The sequence below is a fragment of the Formica exsecta genome, unplaced genomic scaffold, assembly GCF_003651465.1.
Source record: "Formica exsecta isolate Colony F162 unplaced genomic scaffold, ASM365146v1 scaffold915, whole genome shotgun sequence".
In the NCBI taxonomy this organism is placed as follows: Eukaryota; Metazoa; Arthropoda; class Insecta; order Hymenoptera; family Formicidae; genus Formica; species Formica exsecta.
In genome coordinates this window covers 100,465-100,713 of record NW_021853683.1, presented here as the reverse complement: position 1 = coordinate 100,713, position 249 = coordinate 100,465, and positions in this window count along the sequence as shown.

The following is a 249-nucleotide window of genomic DNA, read 5'->3' as shown; positions in this document are numbered from 1 at the left end:
CCCTACAACCTGTAAAAAAATTAAAATATGTTAGAATATATTCGTTTCTGCGAGATATCAATGTTAATTTTCCGAAATCAGAGATTGATTTAAGATATTTGGATTCTCTCTAATTGATCTATTATTCGCAAATTTATCGCAAAAGATACTTGAAGAAGTTTATCAATTCAGTGTTCTATTTTAATTGTGTACCATGTACCAAGATGCTTTGTCACATACAGATTTGTGATATATATATATATATATATA